Source organism: Erpetoichthys calabaricus, chromosome 16 (assembly GCF_900747795.2).
Source record: "Erpetoichthys calabaricus chromosome 16, fErpCal1.3, whole genome shotgun sequence".
In the NCBI taxonomy this organism is placed as follows: domain Eukaryota; kingdom Metazoa; phylum Chordata; class Cladistia; order Polypteriformes; family Polypteridae; genus Erpetoichthys; species Erpetoichthys calabaricus.
In genome coordinates, this window is record NC_041409.2 from 48,521,452 (window position 1) to 48,521,921 (window position 470).

The following is a 470-nucleotide window of genomic DNA, read 5'->3' on the forward strand; positions in this document are numbered from 1 at the left end:
TCAATGGCTTTTCATATGTGATGTGTGACGCAGCACTTTTTTAATCAAAATCCGCAGGTGTTAAATGCATTTATTACCCCATAATCCTCCTTTTACTTTTAAATGCACATTGTAAGTTAGTTTTGTGTAAATTCTGCTTGCATTGGCTGGGTGTGATTGGTAGTAAAATTAGAGAACAACACCTTCTCAGAACTGAGTTTTGCATTGTCTTCAATGTGTCTCATTTTAACAGTCTGGATTTAAGAACAGTTCTGATTCTAAGCCGACCTATTTAGAGGCTGCATTATAAAGTTCACATAGAGGTCTGTAGGCGCAACTCCAGTTTTTGTGGCACCAGGCCACGACTAAGAGTTTGTGTGCTGACGTGGGAGGTTAGCCTTCATTCATGTGGCTGGGAGCAGATGTACACTGCATAATGAACCTCAGAGAAAAATTACTTCTTGAAATGAAAAGAAACAAACTGTCATCAT